The 20,679-nt window shown below is 45.7% G+C and overlaps 2 long non-coding RNA genes across 8 annotated transcripts in view; both read left to right on the top strand.

The window, feature by feature from the left end:
• The window catches only part of LOC309332588, a 165,594-nt gene that overhangs the window by 49,720 nt on the left and 95,195 nt on the right, over nucleotides 1-20,679 (top strand). The gene's annotated exons all lie outside the window — the stretch shown is intronic.
• Nucleotides 5,564-19,866, top strand: LOC309332544. 7 transcript variants are annotated; one of them, XR_014152147.1, is made up of 8 exons: nucleotides 5,564-5,650; nucleotides 6,083-6,203; nucleotides 13,066-13,257; nucleotides 14,837-15,042; nucleotides 17,239-17,365; nucleotides 17,667-17,984; nucleotides 18,698-18,793; nucleotides 18,937-19,866. It is a non-coding gene; the product is annotated as an uncharacterized lncRNA (long non-coding RNA). The 7 variants fall into 7 exon arrangements; XR_014152150.1 differs by lacking the exon at nucleotides 18,937-19,866 and having other exon boundaries at nucleotides 17,849-17,984; nucleotides 18,698-18,927; XR_014152151.1 differs by lacking the exon at nucleotides 18,937-19,866 and having other exon boundaries at nucleotides 17,780-17,984; nucleotides 18,698-18,927.

Here is a 20,679-nt window from a genome sequence, read left to right as displayed (position 1 = left end):
ACAGCACACCCTCATCTCATTGGGCTTCGCTGCTCTGCAATCAGGGGGGAATGTTTTCTACTCCAGCAAAGCAAATGTTGACTGTCTCAGTTGCCTGTGGGACAGAAGGGGGCTGGAGGGGGGTGGAATATGCAGAGGCACCCAAAACGACAATAAAGTCAAACGTGGGCTGTGATGTTGTCACATTTAGATATTTGCTCCATTTTTCCTCTTTTGAATCCTCCTAGAGAACTCTGACTCATGAATCTTAAGCAGGGCGATGGACGTGCCTCGCATTATTTTTGCTTGCCTCTGGACTCGCGGATCCATTCAAGTCGGAGAAAATAAATATTGTGATACTTGGCAGCGGATCTCCTTGCGGCTTTGATGCCCTTTGAAATCTTCTAACTTTCATACCAGAAAGAACAATGGCTTGCACTGTGAAGGCCGCAGAAACATCAGCTCTGATGCATGCAAGGCTTATCAGTCCATGTTTTGGTGGAGAAGGGGGAGGAAAAAAACATTGATTGTGTCTTCAAAGGATGAGGCTTCATGTTTTTTGTCAGTAAAGATTCATCTCTGGAAAGCGGACTTTCAAAATGGGTCAGCACCTTTCCTTGCTCAGAACTTCTGACATCATAATAAACGTTGCCACCTGTTCCAAAAGGTCCATATTGTTGTGCCTTTAACAAGTATTGGCAGATTATAATGTCTGCATCCATGCTATGAAAAGTTTTAGCTTCTGATTTTTGAACACCAGGCTGCTTTCAAAGGCGTAGGAGCAGTTTAGGTCATTATTTCTGGTCAGCTGGCAGCCCTAGTAGTCATTAAAGGTAAAGGTACCCCTGACCATTAGGTCCAGTCATGACCGACTCTGGGGTTGCGGTGCTCATCTCACTTTATTGGCTGAGGGAGCCGGCGTACAGCTTCTGGGTCATGTGGTCAGCATGACTAAGCTGCTTCTGGAGAACCAGAGCAGGGCATGGAAATGCCGTTTATCTTCCCGCCAGAGTGGTAACTATTTATCTACTTGCACTTTGACGTGCTTTCGAACTGCTAGGTTGGCAGGAGCAGGGACTGAGCAACGGGAGCTCACCCCATCACGGGGATTCGAACCGCCGACCTTCTGATTGGCAAGTCCTAGGCTCTGTGGTTTAACCCACAGCGCCACCCACGTACCTTTCTAGTAGTCATTGCTCTTGAGTTAATTGAGTCCAGGCACTTAAAAAAAAGAGCAGAATAACTTTTAATGAAAGAGATCAAGAAGTTCCATCACTGTAGTTGGTTTAGTTTTTGACTAGGATTCCCCTTGCAGCTGCGGCCAACTCCTCCCCTTGCTTGAGGCTCCTGTGCTTTTTAATAGCTACGATGCTCTGCCAAATTATCCTTGGTCATCCTTTACTCTGCGTTAAGTCTTGGGAAAGCCCTAGAACAATAATGAACTTCAAGCGCTTTTTTCAAACAGACTGGCTCCCAGACCACTGTCTGAAGAACAGAGTGGCGTCAGGCATGCGAAAGGCAGCGGTGCCTGCTTTAAAATTAGCATGCACTGCCTCCCCAAAAACCTAAATCAATGCCCCCCTCCCCATCTGCCATTCTATTGATATTTTGAAATATTTTGTTGTCCCTTGTACAACTTGTATGCAGTGAGATTACACGAGCACCCCCCACTCAGCTCTTTTAAGTCTTAATTCCTCTCATTTACTGACACACACCTACCAAACCCAGAAGTCAGTTGCCCTGTTGTTATATTTTCATTCAGCAGCCTAACAGCCCACAGATAGAAGCTGTTCTTTACCCTGTTGGTGCAACTAATCATGCTTCTATATCTTCTGCCTGAGGGCAAGAGATCAAGAAAGTGCTGGCTGGGGTGTGAATCATCCCTGAGAATTTTCCTCACTCTCCTGAGGCAACATTCTTCCGCTATTTCATCCAGCGGATTCACGGGACAGCCCATAATATCTTGTGCTGTATTCACCACCCTCTGTAGGCACTTCCTATCAGTTGATGTCAAACCAGCGTACCACACCGTGATGCAGTATGAAAGGACACTTTCTATTGTGGACCGGTAGAAAGAGATCATCAAATGTTGATTGACATTTCTTCTTGAAACAGAAGTATCTGATCATCGTGATGGTCAGTGCAGCTGGCCAGTGCTGCATTAACCCAGGCGTAGGTTTCCCCACCTCTACGCTTAAAGATTCCCCACATATTCATAAATGGCCTAAACTCTGCTGAACTACAAAATGTAGGGCAGTGATGTGGAACTGGATTTGGCAAGAAGTTTCCTCCAGCTCCCTCAGTTCCTGGTTGCCAGGGCTTTTGCTGCGCACGGCCCTCTCCAAGCCATACCCGCCAACATTTCTCTGATGAAAACAGGGATGCTCTATTCAATAATAATTAATAAAATAATAACTTTACTGTTCAGACCCTGCCCATCTGACTGGGTTGCCCCAGCCGCTCAGGGTGGCTTCCAACATATATAAAAACATAATAAAACATTAAGCATTAATCAAAACTTTTCTATACAGGGCTGCCTTCAGATGTCTTCTAAAGGTTGTATAGTTACTTATCTCCTTGGCTCAGTGCATCGCATAACTCCATACCCTCCAACTTTTCTCCAGTGAAAATAGGGACATCCTAAGGAAAAGTGGGATGTTCTTCATTACATTATATATCATTTCCCCAAAGCCTTTAGGTTTTTTGCATGTCCACCACCAGAGTGGATTTGATTTAAATCAAATCAATTCAAACCACGATTTAAATCACTAGTCAGTAAGACTTGATTTAAATCCTTTTTTTACAGAAGGAATCATTCTTGCTGGCACAATCTTTATATTTACAATCAGATGAAGGTTTCATTTTTGGAATAATAATTTTTCAGAGTAGTATTTACAGTTATATCAAAAATTACTGATTTGGTTATACTTTTAGAAATACATAGATAATTACGAAATTATTGTGAGGTTTAATAAGTTAACTGTTCATATCTGCTGTCCTTTATTGGAAGGAGAAAAATAATCATTTCCTTAATAACAATTTAAACAATTTATTTAACTAAAACAATAACATTATAGCATATGTATCCATGTTTGTTAACTGATGTGGTTAAACATTTTTTTTTAAAAAAAACAAAAACCTTGGACTGAGTTTTAGCACACATGAAAAACTTAAACTAAATCCTTATTTCCTGATGAATAGCCTTTGGGCTGTAATGTAACTTAAATAGAAAACTATATTTAGAAAGATTTTTTCTCCAAAAGCATTTTATTTTAAAAATCCGATTTAAATTTTAAAAAATCCGATTTAAATTTTAAAAAATCATTGATTTTTATCCACCCTGTCCGTCACATATGGAAGAATGGCCCATCTATCTGCTTACATTTCCAGCATGCAGAAAGGCTCCTGAAATATGTTAGCAAAGGTACCAAGTGGACGTTGCAAAGGAGAATATTCCACAGATGGGGAGCCACACTTGAAAAGGCCCTCTCCCTACCTTCCAAGCCTTTCTCAGATGGGGATGCTGGAGCATAGCTGTCAAGCGTCCCTTATTTGGAGGGACAGTCCTTTATCCCAGCGCCATGTCCCGCTGCTGTCCCTTATTGATGGATGTCCCTTAAATTTCCCAGGTTTCAAAGGAAGCAGCTCTTCTCCCTTCCTCCCTGCCGGCCAGGGAGGAGGGAGGCTCCAACTGTGTTGCTTGGCTGCCCGGCCCGCTGCCCTCCAGCCTCCTCTCACCAGCCTCGGCCCCCGGGAGCCCCTCCCCGCCAGGACTGGCAGGAGCCTCGAGCCCTTCTGCCGCCATCCTCCTCGCGGCCGCTGAACTGAGCGTCTCTGCCTGGGGCCTTCCCTCTGCCCGTCGCCCCCGCCCCCGCTCCCACTAGGCCATACTGCGGCTGTGCCGCCGAAGGACCTGGATGAGATGGGCAGCCTGGCATGGGCTATGAATTGCTGAGGAGCCTTGAGAGGAGAGCAAGGGCAACCTTAGAGAAAGAAGTTCAGAGAGGAGGAAGAGGAGGCGGCAGAGGCGGAGGCGCGGGCAGGTGTTGCAAGGGCTACAAGGGAAGGACCGCAAGTGCTTCTCCCATAGATTTGTAGTAGACTAGCATAGATGGTCTGATCTGCAGGTTTACTTCGGGTGCTATTCCCCCCCCCCTTCCTCCCACCCCACCTGATGGAACTGAGAGCTGCAGATGGAGCACGAGAGAAAAGATACAGAACTGCAGCAGCATCTTTGTAGCTTGGACTTCGTTTTGCACGAAAAGTGGTTGCTGCTTGTAGTTATTTAATTGCAGTGTTTCATCGACTGGTGTCTTGAGCAGCAACCTCTGGAAACAAAGGGCTAAAACCCAGCGCTGCTCTCCAAAATTATATGGTCCCTTTTAACTTCGTATTTCAGCTGGTTGACTAAAATCCCTTATTTTGGCTGCTAGTCCCTTATTTTCAAGGCTGCTGGTCCCTTATTTTCAAATCTGTAAGTTGACAGTTATGTGCTGGAGAAGAGCCTCACATGAACATCTAAGGGCTCAGGTAGGTTCATGTAGGGAGAGGCATTCCAGAATGGTGTAGTTCTGTGTTTAGCAAACCTTCCACTCTTGCTTTGCTGTCTCCTCTTTGGTTTCCTCCACAGCTACCTACAGCACCTAGAGGGGAAATGTGGATAGAGTTATCAAAGCCGCAATCTAGAGCAGCAGAAGAGTTATAGCTGACAGCATTATTGGCTGAGTTTTGATCTGAGCTGTGTCTAATTATCCTTTCTTTTTGGGAGAACAGCTGCTATGTTGTGTATGTATATGGCTACTTTCCTCCCTTTTCCTTTTTTTTTTATTTTTTTATAAGAGACAAAATTGCCTGAAGCCAAAAGTTGGCACACTTTTTAATAAACACGCTGTCGATGAAGGGGGAGGAGTAATACTTAGTGAGAGAGTTCCCTGAAAGCAAAATTATTCTTTCTTTTTACAAACCACAGAAAACAAGTTTCAAAGGCCTGTGGCACACTGTTCCACCCCGCCCCCAGTTGTGCACTCAGGATGTGCTGATTATATAGCCTGCGTTCTTTAAAATACCATATATTATATAGGTACTCTCAGGATCACAGCCACAGCATACCGTATTTTTCCATGGATAACACTCCTCCGTGTATAAGACATCTATTTTTTTGGGAGGAAATGGAGGGAGATTGCGCAGATAGATAAGCTTTTTTGGGGGGAATGCTCAGACTTGTTGAGCTTTTTTGGGAGGGGGGTTGCCAGCAGCTGCCAATCACCCGCCCAATTGCCGCAACAGCCAATCGACAGCAGACCCTGCCACAGCCGCCAATCACCCACCCAATCTTCTGCTCATGGCAGCCTCCAATTGCCCATCCGACCTCTGCACTATCCGTGTATAAGATGACCCACAATTTTTAGCATTTTTTAATAATAAAAAAACCTCGTCTTATACATGGGAAAATACGGTACATTTAAAGGACATGGTTTGTCCCCCAAAGAATCCTAGGAACCTTAGCTCACCCCTCATGGAGCTTCAGTTTTCAGCAGCCATAGCAAACTACAGTGTCTAGGATTCTTTGAGGGAGGCTGTGTGTTTTGAATGCATGGTGAAGGGCAATACATCAGTGGTAAAGTGGATGTTTCACAAGCAAAAAGTCTGAAGTTCAGTTCCTAGTACAGTGGTACCTCAGGTTAAGTACTTAATTCATTCCGGAGGTCTGTACTTAACCTGAAACTGTTCTTAACCTGAAGCACCACTTTAGCTAATGGGGCCTCCTGCTGCTACTGCTGCCACGCCGCCAGAGTATGATTTCTGTCCTCATCCTGAAGCAAAGTTCTTAACCTGAAGCACTATTTCTCGGTTAGCGGATCTGTAACCTGAAGCGTATGTAACCTGAGGTACCACTGTATCTCATGATGGGGTGAGGGGATCCTGTCCAGAATACTGGGAGCTGCTTGAAGTCAGTGTAGACAATAGTGAGCCAGGTGGATGACTGCTCTCAGATTTATTTATTGATTTAATTTATTTCTCACATTTATATCCCACCTTTCCCCCAAGGAGCTGAAGATGGTATGCATAATTCTCCTTCTCCCCATTTTATCCTCTGCTTCAGGTTATCCTGACAACAGGTAGTGATCGGTCCCAGAGCTTCATGGTTGTGTGAATGATTTGAACCCTAGTCTCCTAGGGTGGAGTCTCCTGGACTCCATCAGCACCAGCTAGAATGACCAATGGTAAAGAGATTAATCATCATCATCATCATCATAGCTGTCAACTTACAGATTTGAAAAAAAGGGACCAGCAGCCTTGAAAATAAGGGACCAGCCGCCAAAATAAGGGACCTGCAGCCTCACCTGTTCCAGGCACTCCAGTCTTCCTGTCCTCTTGCAGTCTGGTCAAACTCATGCTGGTAGCTTCGAGAACACCAACTTTGTAACCAGAGGTTCAGCTGAATAGAATCTGAATCACATGCACTACAAGGCCTATGCAGCCTCAACTTTTAAGATGGCTCCCCGGCCTGGCTTTGCACTGCAAAGTTTGCAGCAGCATGTGCAACAAAATGGCGTCCAGCATTCAAAAACCTCCTCAGCTTGTATTAACTAGCCACACACAAGGCATGCAAGCTCCACCCCCCCAGTCATTCTTAGACTTCTTATTGGGTGAGCAACACAGCCAAGCAACACAGTTGGAGCCTCCCTCCTCCCTGGCCGGCAGGGAGGGAGGGAGAGGAGCTGCTTCCTTTGAAATTTAAGGGACATTTAAGGGACATCCATCAATAAGGGACAGCAGCAGGACATGGCGCTGGAATAAGGGACTGTCCATTCAAATAAGGGACACTTGACAGCTATGATAATAATAATGTATTTATACCCCGCCTTCCCCGTTCAGAAAACCAGACTCAGGGCAGCTAACAACAAATCTAAAACACTTAATTGTAGAAGTAGCAGCATAAAATACATTATAAAAACATGAATAACAATAAAATTCAAAGTTGAGAAATCAGTTTGGGGGAAATCCATCTAATAAGCATTAGATAGTCATCAGGGCTAGCTGGCTGAATTAGTCCTACTTGGGCCAGCGAGGAGGCCGGGGGAGAATTAGCTGTGGGGTCCCAGAGTGGGTAATCTTCATAAAGGGGGAGTGGGAGGGAAGAGAAGGGAAATAAAAGATCAGGCTGAATTCAAATTAAAGGCCAGGCAGAATAGCTCTGTCTTACAGGCCTGACAGAAGGAGGTTAAATCCTAAAGGGCCCTAGTCTCATGGGACAGAGCATTCCACCAGGTCGGAGCCATCACTGAAAAGGCCCTGGCCCTGGTAGAGGATACCGTATTTTTTGCTCTATAAGACTCACTTTTTCCCTCCTAAAAAGTAAGGGGAAATGTGTGTGCATCTTATGGAGCGAATGCAGGCTGCGCAGCTATCCCAGAAGCCAGAACAGCAAGAGGGATTGCTGCTTTCACTGTGCAGCGATTCCTCTTGCTCTTCTGGCTTCTGAGATTCAGAATATTGCTTTTCTTGCTTTCCTTCTCCAAAAACTAGGTGCGTCTTGTGATCTTGTGCGTCTTATAGAGCGAAAAATATGGTAGTCTGACTTCCTTAGGGCCCGGGACCTCTAAACTATGGTTATTCATGGACCTTAAGGTCCTCTGTGGAGCATACCAGGAGAGGTGGTCCCATAAATACTTGGAGTCCAACAACATCTAGATCAGGGTTTCCCAAACTTGGGTCGCCAGCTGTTTTTGGACTACAGTTCCTATCATTCCTTACCACTGGTCCTGCTAGCCAAGGATGATGGGAGTTGTAGTCCAAAAACCACTGGAGACCCAAGTTTGGGAAACACCGATCTAGCGGGTTGGCTCCCCTGCTTATATATTAAAGTACATTCCAACCCAACAAAACTTAAGGAGCCAGTGTGGTGTAGTGGTTAAGTGCGGTGGACCTGTAATCTGGTGAACCGGGTTCGCTTCCCCGCTCCTCCACATCCAGCTGCTGGGTGACCTTGGGCTAGTCACACTTCTCTGAAGTCTCTCAGCCTCACTCACCTCACAGAGTGTTTGTTGTGGGGGAGGAAGGGAAAGGAGAATGTTAGCCGCTTTGAGACTCCTTCAGGTAGTGATAAAGCGGGATATCAAATCCAAACTCTTCTTAACGGTTTCTACAACTCTTTTTCTCGCACACCCTTTCTGCATCTCTCCACAACGTCTGGGCTGTGCCCTGTTATAATCTTTTTAAGCCACCGGCCCATTTGATATCGGTGCACTAGATATCACTGCACACACCAAAACCCCCCCAAACTTCTTATTTATGTTTAAATGGTCTCCTACGTCAACGCTGCTCTGCAGACCATCAATCCACAGAAGCTCTTAGCCGAATGAAAGGAACGGCTTCGCGCTCCCAGCCACTCTCCGCTTGGAATTCTGCCAAAGGCATGATTGCAGAAACAAATCATTTTAACCTCAGCATTTTTGGTTTCGAGAAAGATCTCAAAGTGGCACAATAGTCTCTGTCTCCCTTTAACAGCAGGCACAGCTGTGGCCTCTCCACCTTAGCGCTCGTTCCCCCCATGGGAGTCTTCGAAATGCACACAAGACAATACTAAATACGTTCGCAGCACTGGTGTGGGAGCCAAAAGAGAGGCAGGCATAAATTGCCATTGGCTGCAGATGATGTCCTTTTCATCTAGTGCTCAGCTAGGATGACTTCACTGGCACTTTAATAAATTGTCAAGACCAGGGGGCTAGGGAGCAAGTGAGATAATCTTCCAGGAATCAGAGCCTTCTGCTTGGGCAATGGTTCTTCAGTGCCCCCTTTCAAGTGACAAGCACATAACCTCTTGTTTTTTACACACATATATTTCTCTCTCTCTACTATTTGGGGGTGGAGGCTATGTACACATTAGTGACTTGAAACACAGTGAGGTCATTCTCTCTCCCCCCCCCCCCACATTTCAACTCGCATTATTACTTTGCTGTACACAGCAGAGAGAGGACAAGGATGTCGTCACCCAGTATGAATAACTTGATTTGTCATCCCCACCCCACCCGCAAGACCTTCAGCTCCACTTCTCATCTGGGCACTCAGTAGAGCATGAGACTCTTAAATCTTAGAGCTGTGGGTTTGAGCCCCACATCGGGTGAAAGATTCCTGCATTGGACTAGATCACTGTTGGCCAAACTTGGGTCTCCAGCTGTTTTTGGACTACAACTCCCATCATCCCTAGCTAACAGGACCAGTGGTCGGGGTTGATGGGAACTGTAGTCCCAAAACAGTTGGAGACCCAAGTTTGGCCAACACTGGACTAGATGATTCCCAGCTGCTGTTGGACTACAACTCCCATCATCCCTGACCACTGGTCCTGCTAGCTAGGGATGATGGGAGTTGTAGTCTAACAACAGTGGGGGACCCGAGTTTGGGAAACACTGGCTTAACTGCAACTGACGTTTTCAAATCAGATGGAAGCTGGTTTGAGGGAAAATTTATTGGCAGTACTTCTCAAAAAGTGACAGGATGTGATGAATTGTGGCTACAGTCATGTGTAAAGGTAAAGGGACCCCTGACCATTAGGTCCGGTCGTGGCTGACTCTGGGGTTGCGGCACTCATCTCACTTTACTGGCCGAGGGAGCCGGCGTACAGCTTCCGGGTCATGTGGCCAGCATGACTAAGCCACTTCTGGCGAACCAGAGCAGCGCACGGAAACACCGTTTACCTTCCCGCCAGAGCAGTACCTATTTATCTACTTCACTTTGACGTGCTTTCAAACTCCTAGGTTGGCAGGAGCGGGGACCGAGCAAGGGGAGCTCACCCCGTTGCGGGGATTCGAACCGCTGACCTTCTGATCGGCAAGCCCTAGGCTCTGTAGTTTAACCCACAGCGCCACCCGCAGAGCCCAAGAAAATGGCAACATGTCCACAGTCTAAGAAGCCTGATGACTTGCAGGGGTGGCCTCCATGTTGCCTGTATGTGTCCTAGCAATGTGTTGTCAAGAGGCAGATGCTAGTCTGAGAAATCACCCTAGGGCTGAAGAGTAACTCAACAACAGCTTCACAAGTTGTTCACTCCATCATGGACATAATAAACAAATCCTGGAGGCTATGCCCCAAACAATCTCGTGGCCTATTTTTGCTGAATGTGTGCGTGGTCTACTTTCCCCATCTGTGAGTGCTGCTGGAGGCTGAACCCCTTCCAAAAAAATATTCCTGTGATCTAGGAACAACCAGCCACTTCTGAACATAATATTCTTTCGTTCCATAACTGAACAGCAAGAGGGTATTCCCTCCACAAGCCCTAGTTTGGTGTCATCTGCAAATTTGAAAGCTGGAGTCCAATAACACCACATGTAGCGTTAGAAGCTAGCATGATGCCTCTTTCTAAGGTACTTTTTTTGGATAGAGTCATTGATCTTTGTTTCCCAACACTGGAAATGCAGATGAACTGTTTCTCCCCCTTGTTCAGCTGACACAGTGCCCGATATAAGTATCCCAGAAGTACGGGCAAAAGTTCTAAGACAAAGCATTAGCTTCATGGACTTCCTGACAGCTTGACTGTTGCAAAGCGATTTATCTCAAAGATGTTATGCCTGTACTTTGTTGGACATTTCGTCGAATGCTGCAGACAGGAGTGGAGAAGATATCTGGGTGGGTTAAAGGTAAAGGGACCCCTGACCATTAGGTCCAGTCGTGACCGACTCTGGGGTTGCGGCGCTCATCTTGCTTTATTGGCCGAGGGAGCCAGCGTACAGCTTCCGGGTCATGTGGCCAGCATGACTAAGACGCTTCTGGCGAACCAGAGCAGCGCACGGAAACACAGTTTACCTTCCCGACAGAGCGGTACCTATTTATCTACTTGCACTTTGACATGCTTTCGAACTGCTAGGTGGGCAGAAGCAGGGACCAAGCAATGGAAGCTCACCCCTTTGCGGGTATTCGAACCGTCAACCTTCTGATCAGCAAGTCCTAGGCTCTGTGGTTTAACCCACAGTGCCACCCACATCCCTCTCTGCGTGGGTTACGCACCCACAAAATGACTGAGGCTGAAAGGTAAAAAGGTAAAGGACCCCTGTACAGTTAAGTTCAGTCAAAGACGACTATGGGGTTGCAGTACTCATCTTACTTCAGGCCAAGGAAGACAGTGTTTGTCTACAGACAGCTTGTCATGTGGCCAGCAGGACTAAACCGCTTCTGGTTCAATGTGGGGCACCATGACGGAAACCAGAGCGCACAGAAACGTTGCTTACCTTTTCACTGCAGCGGTACCTATTTATCTACTTGCACTGGTGTGCTTTCAAACGGTTAGGTTGGCAAGAGCTGATACAGAGCAACTGGAGCTCACCCTGTCGTGCAGATTCGAACCACTGACCTTCCGATCAGCAAGCCCAAGAGGCTTAGCGGTTTAGACCACAGCACCAACCAAGGCTGAGCAGACTATGCAAGCATCAAGCAGGCAACTGTGTTTACTCATGTCCATTGGATTGATATCTAATACAAGCAAGAATTGATAGAGCAGGGCAGCAGGGAGGGGATGTTCACAAAACAATCAGGACTTATGCTTCTTGAGGCGGAGGGGGGAAGGGATACAGGAAAGCTCTGGGCTTTCAGGAACAATTTATCTTATGCTTATAAGGGGCAAAGCAGATGTGACAGGTGATAGACCTGTGTGTCAGAATCATCTCACTGCACATTTTGATAGGGCAGGGGATAAAGGGGATAAATGGCACCAGCACAATATGGGCTGGATCAAGAGGGTGCCAAACTTCACCCATACTGCCTCCCCAATACTCTCCAGATGTTTTCTCTCTCCAGATGTTTTCTTCCTGATGGGGCTTCTCCTTCCAGGGTAATGAACCATGCTGACATGCAGTGCGAAAGTTGCACCTTTCACCTGTGGCCTTTAATTCCTGAGACACTCTAACAGTTCTCGGATGGCGTACTCGGACATCCCAACACACTGTTTAGGAATTACTGGCTTTGGGATTAGGTGTTCCTGCTGAGCAGCTTATCAGTTATGTGGGCTTCAGCCTGTTGAAGGGCATTCATGTCTGCTTCATAGGTAGCACTTTTTATCCACTTTGTCCTAGCACCTGAGAGTAACGGGAGCCTAGCCAATGGGTCATACTGAAGACCTAGAATCATATGTCTACAGGGATGAGAGAATATGAGAATTTCAGTTTCTCTCAGTTCCTAACTGTTTTTCAATCTCACGTTCTGTCCCCTACATTTCCAGATAGGTGGCATATAAATTTTAAAAAATTGTTGATGATGAATAATCTCCCCAAAGAGGCTCACCTGGCTCACCTTCATTATACACCTTTAGGTACCAGGCAAAAACATTCCTCTTCAACCAGGTCTTGGGCTGATTAACATCCTATGTCATTTTAAATGTGTTTGTTGTGGTGGGCTTTATTGTTTGTTTCTATTATGTATTTTGTGTTTTTATCTTGCATTTTTATGCTGTGATCTTAGGATTTTAATAAATGAATGAAAATAAATAAAATGGGAGGGTAGGACTTCAGAAGGCTCCCTTTGCCCTTCAGCACCCGAGGCAGTCTGCCTCAATTCCAGCTGGCAGAATTGGGAGCAGGTACTGGTGGACTTCTCATAGGAATCTGCTTGCTCACAGTGAGAATGGAATGCAGGCCTTTGGGCTGATCCAGCAGAGCTCTTCTTAAGTTCAGGTAAATAATACTGATCTGACAGCTTTGTGTAGGATGTGGCTCGAGTATAATTGCTTACCTTTTTGTTGAGGAATCTCTTATAGGCTTCCAAACCTATGAGAGCCAGTGTGGTGTAGTGGTTAAGAGCGGTAGTCTCGTAATCTGGTGAACCAGGTTTGCTTCCCCGCTCCTCCACCTGCAGCTGCTGGGTGACCTTGGGCCAGTCACACTTCTCTGAAGTCACTCAGCCCCACTCACCTCACAGAGTGTTTGTTGTGGGGGTGGAAGGGAAAGGAGAATGTTAGCCGCTTTGAGACTCCTTAGGGTAGTGATAAAGCGGGATATCAAATCCAAACTCCTCCTCCTCCTCCTCCTCCTCCTCCTCCTCCTCCTCCTCTTCTTCTTCTTCTTCCGCCGACATAATTCTGTTTTAGCCCCACAAAAGCCACTGCTATCGTTTTTGGTGAGCAGGCACGCCAACAAGGGAACGGCGGACGATTCTTTGCGGGGTGAATTCCATCAAGGTGTGCGCACACAGGTTCTCAGCGTCGGAAATGGCCAAATCACTCGTGGTCTCCTGTGTAGCTAATAAAAGGAAGAGAAATGATTTTATCAAGAAGAGCCATTTATTTCACAGGTCTGTGGGCAAGGGGGCTGGATATTGCTTCCCCTCCATGCTTGCCCTCCACTGAGAACGTTGCTTTTGCCGTGATGAATGCTGCCACCTTCTGCGAAGTTAAGAGTACGTCGTGTCCCTTCACAGCTGCTTGTCCCCTCTTCCCTAAGAAAACAAATGACAGCTCCCCTTAGTGTCATCCTCTCTCTCCCCCCCCCCCCGCTCCTTTCTTTAAATGACTTTTCTCTTGGAGATTTATTGCAAGAGCTTTGCGAGAGATTTGTAGCAAGCAGTGCTCAGCCTGTAGCCTTACATCCTCAGTGCCACAGCCATAATTCTCCCAGAGTGGAATGATAGAAGATCACAATGGCTAATAATGTATTATGATGATACTGTCTGCGCAAGAAAGATTGTGTTCCGTTTTCAGCAGCTCATTTGGGTCGCACGGAACTTTTCTTCACCTCGCCGAAACAAATGGCGTTTTCCTGGCTGTGCATGCAAGCCAAGTAAATTAAGCAACAGCAAATAAATTAAAATAAGGCAGCTATCCTGTCACTATCTGGCATGAGTTTGACTTTCACAAGGAGCTGCTCTGAAGAAGATGTGTGTGTGTTTATGTATATGTATATAGTTCCTGGTGCCTTAGATTCAATATGTCAGGATGATAGGCAGTGACAAATGTTTAGTGGCCTGTTCCAAATGAACCACATATAAAGATGTGTCTCTCTCCTGCTAGCTGAGGCCTTTGGAGGGGCTAAGTGAAGCCCAAATTGATGAAACGGGAATGCTGTGGAAGTAGAAGGAGACAAGTAACAGAGAGAAGCATCTTATCAGGACTTGCTAAGGGGCAGGGCTCTGGTCCATGGGGTCATGAAGAGTCGGACACGACTAAACGGCTAAACAACAACAACAAGGGGCAGAGAAATTGTTCTAAGAGCCAGAGGAGGTGTGTTAACTTCCCAAGTCCTGCCCCTCATGTGTGACATGGAGAGCATCTTGTACTCTGTTCAGTTGGATTTCCTTCCACATAAGTGTCCCTAAGGGACATAACTTAGTTTTGAGCCTCAGACTCCGCATGGAGACATGTGGAGAAGCTTTGGGTAGTTGGTACGTTGGCAGGGGCTCAGGCTTAGCACTGAAGTGACCAGGCAATTGAACATGGAGGTTATTTCTCCCTATATGAACCAGCCCAGACCTTGTGGTCTTCATCAGAGGCCCTTCTCCAGGAGCCCAACCCAAGACAGGTGCAGAGGGTGCCCACATGAGAACAGGCCTTTATGGTGTGGTGGGAGACATGCCTGGTGCCATTCTTGTCGGTCTTTAGGCACCAGGCGAAGGCTTCTTTGTTTTATTGCCTTTGGCAATAAAGACATCTGAAGGCAGCCAAGAGTGGCTGGGCAACCCAGTCAGATGGGCACAATATAAATAAAGTTATTACTATTGCCTCCTATGACTGTGCTCATCTTTTAGCAGGGTGGATAGGACTTGTCCTTATTCATATTTTACTGAACATGCTTTTTATGTAATTGTATTGTTCATAGTTTTACACACACACCCCATTTTTAAATAGGCTTTATTTGTTGTATTTTATCTTTTCAAGTGTCCTGATCCCCTGGCCTACCTGGCAGACAGCGTGCCAAGGCAAAGTTCCTAGTCCAAAAGCCAATCCATACAAGCCAAGTTCAAAGATCAGGAAACGCAGTCCAGGGTCAGTCCAAGTATGCCAGTATGGGAGTTCAGCAGTCAGGATACAGACCAGAGTCAATCTCGAAGTAGAAACCCATGAAGGTCTGAGGAGAATCCCAGGTGAGGTCCCTCAACATGGGCAGTTGAATAGACACAATGCCTCAGCTCTGCTGCATTCTTCTACTGTGTCTGTTGATTGCAGCTTCTGTGCCTGATGAGGCAGGTGCCCCAGCTGAGGAATCACATGCGTCCTTCCCCACCTGGCCAGCTAGTGAACTAGGCTCTGCTTCCTGGAATGCCTCACCCACTGGTCTTAGGTGCATTGGGACACTGTGACGGAAACCAGAGCACATGGAAACACCATTTACCTTCCCGCACAGTGGTACCTATTTATCTACTTGCACTGGTGTGCTTTTGAGCTGCTAGGTTGGCAGGAGCTGGGACAGAGCAACAGGAGCTCACCCCATTGTGGGGATTTGAACAGCCGACCTTCTGATCGACAAGCCCAAGAGGCTCATTGGTTTAGACCACAGCACCACCTGCGTCCCTTGTATCCTTCAATTGTTATTTGATTGCTCCTTGTGCCTGCTTTCTGCTCAGCTCTTTAGTTTTCACTTGCTCTTTGTCCCTGACTACTGGTTTACCTGTGGCTCCTGGGTATTGGCCCGTGCTTCTTCTGTTTTTTGGGGGGGGGAAATGAGAAATGGTGCCGGTATTCACCATGAAGTTGTTACAGTAAAAATACTCCTAGAAAAAAAGCTCTGGTCCTGACTCACCACATACTGCTCCCTATTACGGCTCAGCTCTTACACAAAGCCAGAACTTAGCAAACTAAACCTCAGCTTAAAAACCTAAATTTAAACACAAGACTTTTTATTTTATATTATTTTTTGGATTTGTATACTGTCCTTCCTCCATGAAGGGCCATTAAAATATTGTTCTATATTATCACAAGGGGGGAGGTTTCTACACCAGCCAGAAGAACAAGGATGGCATTGATGAAACAGGCTCAAATATTTATTACTGAAGGTTGTAAAGAGATAAGCAAACTCAGGAATGCACATGGCCGTGGTGATGTGGGAAATGGCAGGGAGGAGGGAGATTGCAGGAAGGAGGGAGGGAGGCCAAGTCCTTACATGGTAATAGGAACTTACTATAATTTTTGATTTCCCAGAAATCAGGTGGTTTACAAGAAATCAGGTGGTATTGTATTCTGCAAAGGTATAAAAAGCTGGCTTGCTCAGAATTCGGGGGCAGACATCGGGCAAAGCGTGTCTGTACCATTTTTGTCATGACAAAATAAAGGGATTTTTCCTGCTGTCATTCTGACTCTTCCAAGCGTCTCTATTGCTCCAAGGATCTCATCAGATAAGGAGGTCATAAAAATGTCCTTCATCCAGAGATCACAGGGAAGTTCACAACATAAATATACAAAATGAGAACACAAAATACTGTACATAATAAAAACAAGAACTGAAGCCAACTAATAACGGGGCATAGACTAGGTTCCATGGCTTTCAGAAGTGCACGTCTCACCATGGGCATAGCCAACAGGGGGCAGGGAGGGGCAGCTGCCCCCCTTAAATCAATAAAAATACATAGCTGAGGTTCTGCCCCCCCAAAAGCCTGCCCCCCTAACAAAAATCCTGGCTACGCCTATGCCTCTCGCTATTTATTTATTTTTAAATGGGAGCTATAGGTTGATTAATGGGACATGGGTGGCACTGTGCTCTAAACCACAGAGCCTAGGGCTTGCCGATCAGAAGGTCAGCAGTTCGAATCCCGGGTGAGCTCCCGTTGCTCGGCCCCTGCTCCTGCCAACCTAGCAGTTCGAAACACGTCAAAGTGCAAGTAGATAAATAGGTACCGCTCTGGCGGGAAGGTAAACGGTGTTTCCATGCGCTGTTCTAGCTCGCCAGAAGCGGCTTAGTCATGCTGGCCACATGACCTGGAAGCTGTACGCCGGCTCCCTCGGCCAATAAAGCGAGATGAGCGCCGCAACCCAAGAGTCAGCCACGACTGGACCTAATGGTCAGGGGTCCCTTTACATTTATAGGTTGATCTGTTTAATACCACACCATTTGCATTAGATACTTTAATAAATAAGTTGTTGCCTGTCTTCAGACTATTATTCAAGATATAGCACAAAATATATGAGGACTTTGCTGCCTCCCCTGCCACCTGTTCACCATATTCTGCTTTCTTGAATAAAAATAGTTGGGAAGTTGTTGAGAGTACAGTAGGAGGGTGAGATCCTTTCTCCTGCCCACATATACAATGCTTATCAAACATGAAAGGTACTTTATATCATTCCAGAGTTGGGTCTCTCTGGCTTGTTGGCACATCATCTCTGGACCCGGTGAAATCTAACCAGTTATTTAGTGGCAAGCGAAAACCAATGGGAAAGGATAAAACCACTGATCTTTAGGCAGATCAGATTAGGGTAAGTGAAAGCCAATGGCAACGTCCTAATTTTAGCAAAAAAATATCACTACTTAACCACGCCATAATAGCGATATTTGTGCTACCAGTGTATTAGCATCACACAGAGGGCAAGACACTTCAGTTGCATACCTTCTGTTGACAGTGTTATGAGCACCTAGGTTTTAAGAGGAGGAGAAGCTCTGTATCTCCTGAAAAGGTGTCAGGGCTAATTCCAAAGAGGTGAAGGCACTTGCTATTAGCATCTAAGGATTCTTCTCCCATCATGATTCATTCCTCACATGCAAATCTGTTCTATTTAGGATGACTGCAAAATTATTCTATCATCCTGTCATCTGGCTTCTCTGCGCTTCCGATTGGTCTGTATTTATAGAATGGCTATAATAATACAAGTCTTGTCTTCTCATTCTGATAGTGCGTTTCGGGTAAGTTTGACTGAGTTATCCTGCCACTGAGCCAGGTTAACGACTTGTCCTGTATTCAGACTGTGAACTCACAGGCCATGGAATATCTCCTGAGCTAACCAGCAGCAAGAAGCGGCTATCGGGGAGGGATCCGGTGCTTCAGAGAACCTGCAGGAATTCTGAGAGAAAGAGGGTGCTGTCCAGAACCCTACTGAGGTCTTTATTTCATTAAGTTTATTATCACATTTGGGGGACGCAGGTGGCGCTGTGGTCTAAACCACAGAGCCTAGGGTCCTTGCCGATCGGTCCATTGCTTGGTCCCTGCTCCTGCCAACCTAGCAGTTCGAAGGCATGTCAAAGTGCAAGTAGATAAATAGGTACCACTCCGGCAGGAAGGTAAACGACGTTTCCATGTGTTGCTCTGGTTCGCCAGAAGCAGCTTAGTCATGCTGGCCACATGACCCGGAAGCTGTACGCCAGCTCCCTCAACCAATAAAGCGAGATGAGTGCCACCCCAGAGTCGTCCGCAACCGGACTTAATGGTCAGGGGTCCCTTTAACTTTACCATTACTATTACACACCACGTTTCCTTCAAGTCGCTCAGGGTGGTGTATGTGGTTCTCCCCTCTCCATCTGATCTTCACAATAATCCTGCAGGATAGGCTGGGCTGAAGGACAGTGGCTGGCCAAAAGTCATCCAATAAGCTGAAAATTTGAACCCTGGCCTCAAAGGGTTCCTAGTCTGGCACTCTAACCTCTCACACCACATTGATTCTTGAGTAGTAGTGCCTGCCTCATTAGTATTCCAGTTCCAGCCTTCAGTTGTTTGCTTCTGTTGTTTCTTTATTTCTATTAATACACTGTACGTATACAAAATGTAAGGATACAGCATAGAAATAAAGAGAGAAACCTGTGTTCTTCCTCCACAGTGCTATTGAAGAAGACAAGAGTGTGAGGGTTAAGAACCAGGTAAAACGAGTGTTGTCAAAGACAGATGACTCAGCTACATTAGCCATGTTACAATGGTATAACTATGTTATAAACATGCGACACCAGGTGCTGTAGAGTACAAAACTTTGCCTATGCGATTTTACATAGTTTTCCCCCTCTTTTGTTATAACAATTTAATTTATGACTTATTTATAGTGGGGTTTTTTCCTGTGTATAGATCCTGCCAGAGCAGACAGAGGCAAGATATTGCTCACCAGCCTGCACCAAAAGAAAGGATTTCACGAGTTCCAACAAGTTAAGTCATACTTGCATGGATACTTGAGACAAAGTGATTGTTTGTTCATATGTGTTGTGGAAGTTCACCAAATAGTGATAAAGTCCTGAGGATCCACCCCACCCTGTAAAGCTTTCAGATGATGAGAGCACACCACACCCTCTGCCACCACAGGGAGCCTCCGCTGCTGCAGGAAGGTATGGCAGGCCCCTCTGCCACCACAGGGAGGCCCAGAGAGGCCCTCCGTCACTGCAGATATATATTGTGATATAACGAGATACCATGATATTTAGCTGGTGATATATTGTGATGATGAAAACCAGATATCACACAGCCCTAGTAGGGAGTAAACTCCACTGACTATGGTGGAACTTACTGCTTAGTAAACATGTCTAGGATTCCCTCATGATGCCCTACAGACTGCTTTGCCCGGCGACAGGCTCAGAGAATGCAGGATCCCTGAGAGAGATTTATCGTGAGCTGCATTTTTATAGGCTTCTACCAATTTAGAGTCAATTTCTAAGGTGTCTGTCACAAGAAGACTATTTACTAGAGCTGTCAATCAATTAAAGAATGTTTTAATTAGTTGATCAATTAATCAGCTACAAGGCAATCAACAGATCTATATAAATTTGCATATTACCAGATGCTAAATATACAGTAAATGCCTTTTCAGAAGGGTGTTGGACGTTAAGGAGACATTTGTCAGTTTCTGAGTTGTTTATGGCTTGGTGGCTTACAGTAATAAAAAAGAGAGATAATTATTTATTACATTGTGAATGATCTCATACTTCTTTCTGCACTATAAATGCAGTGCCATTTATATAACATATTTACTCTCATGGCTTTCCCTAAAGGATACTGGGAACTGCTGTTTGGTGTGAGTGCTGAGAATTCTGTTAATGCTCCTTAGCTTTTCTCACAATACAGTACAAGTTTATAGGATTCATTAGACAGAGCAAATGATTATTGAGGCTGCTGTTCCGTGTCCACTTACTTGAGAATAAGTCCCAGTGAATTCAACGAGACTTCCTTCTGAGTTGACATGTGTAGGGATGTCCTAAGCTTGTTGTGTAGATGTGCCCAAATGGCTTATTCTCATACAGTCTAATCTTGACTATTATGCCTCTCACTTGCAGAGCAATCTTATACATATTTGCTCAGAAGTAAGTCTCACTGTGTTCAGTGGGGCTTTCCCCCACCCTTAATCTATTTTGAAACAATGCCTATCATGTGCTGCCGCTGCTCAGTCAAAAAGAGCTTTAAGGGGAAGGGTAGTGGATGGTGGGTAGGGAAAGAAAACTTTGTAAGTTTTCTCTGGTTCAGATTTTAAATCTGTGTTTGATAAGAATTCTGGTGCTGTATTTATTTAGTCAGAGTTACATACTGCTTAATCAACGAAAGCATGGCTTTGGGATTCATGTAGAAAGGCAAGGATAATGCAGGTGAAGATATGAGCATTTGTAATTTCAGAATTGCTTTTCCCTCATGTTTGACACCCTGTAGGGGGAAATGTTATACAGAGAAGATTTCTCATTACCCGTTTTCATGCTTTGGAGTCAACATGGGTTGACCCTCACAATAGGTTTGTGGTCTTTTAAAATATTGTATGTGCCCAAATTGTTTCTCATTGTAAATGCAATCCACTTTTTCTAAGATTTTTCAGCAGGTGGAGAGTGGTGATCT

Source organism: Podarcis erhardii (genome assembly GCF_964252035.2).
Source record: "Podarcis erhardii genome assembly, chromosome: 17".
In the NCBI taxonomy this organism is placed as follows: domain Eukaryota; kingdom Metazoa; phylum Chordata; class Lepidosauria; order Squamata; family Lacertidae; genus Podarcis; species Podarcis erhardii.
The sequence above is the reverse complement of the archived record's forward strand: the minus strand, read 5'-3'. Positions and strand labels throughout refer to the sequence as shown.